Raw genomic sequence first — 579 nt, 5'->3', positions numbered from 1 at the left:
AATTCAGGACTGCCGGAGCTTCCCAGAGCCAGGACTGGGACAACCAATCCCGGGAGCTCGTGGGAGTTGGGAAAAGTGACTCAGAAACGGGACCGGGCTCAGAATTTTCCATGGGAATCCAAACATTCCTGGGAAAAACTCGGCTCCACAGCAATTCGCAAATCGGGATCAAAGCCTCCGCCCCATTTCCTTTTTATTTTTGTTGGGATTTCAAGGCGAGGGAGAGGCTTTGATGAGGCATCAAATGCTGCTTGGAGCAACCAAAATATTCCTTGAAATTTAAGGGTCATCCTGGAAAGGGCGACAGCCACACGATGGAAAAGCTTTGGAAAAGCTTCTCCTGGCACAAAACAAATCGATACATTTTTAATGGGTCATAAAAATCCCTTTTTCCCCCCTTTTTCCAGGTAGAATTTGTATTTTTAATGCTTTTCCTCCCCCCCCCTCTTTATTCCCAAAGGTCCTGCTGGGAATCAGGGAAGCAGAGCTGCTTCTTTTCCTTCCTAAAAAAAGATCTGGAGCCGGCTGCTCTGATCCTTTGGGAAAAGATGGTTAAGATGCAAAACCCCTTTTCCTGCT

This window comes from Geospiza fortis, unplaced genomic scaffold, assembly GCF_000277835.1.
Source record: "Geospiza fortis unplaced genomic scaffold, GeoFor_1.0 scaffold71, whole genome shotgun sequence".
NCBI lineage: Eukaryota > Metazoa > Chordata > Aves > Passeriformes > Thraupidae > Geospiza > Geospiza fortis.
Note: the sequence above shows the minus strand (reverse complement) of the source record.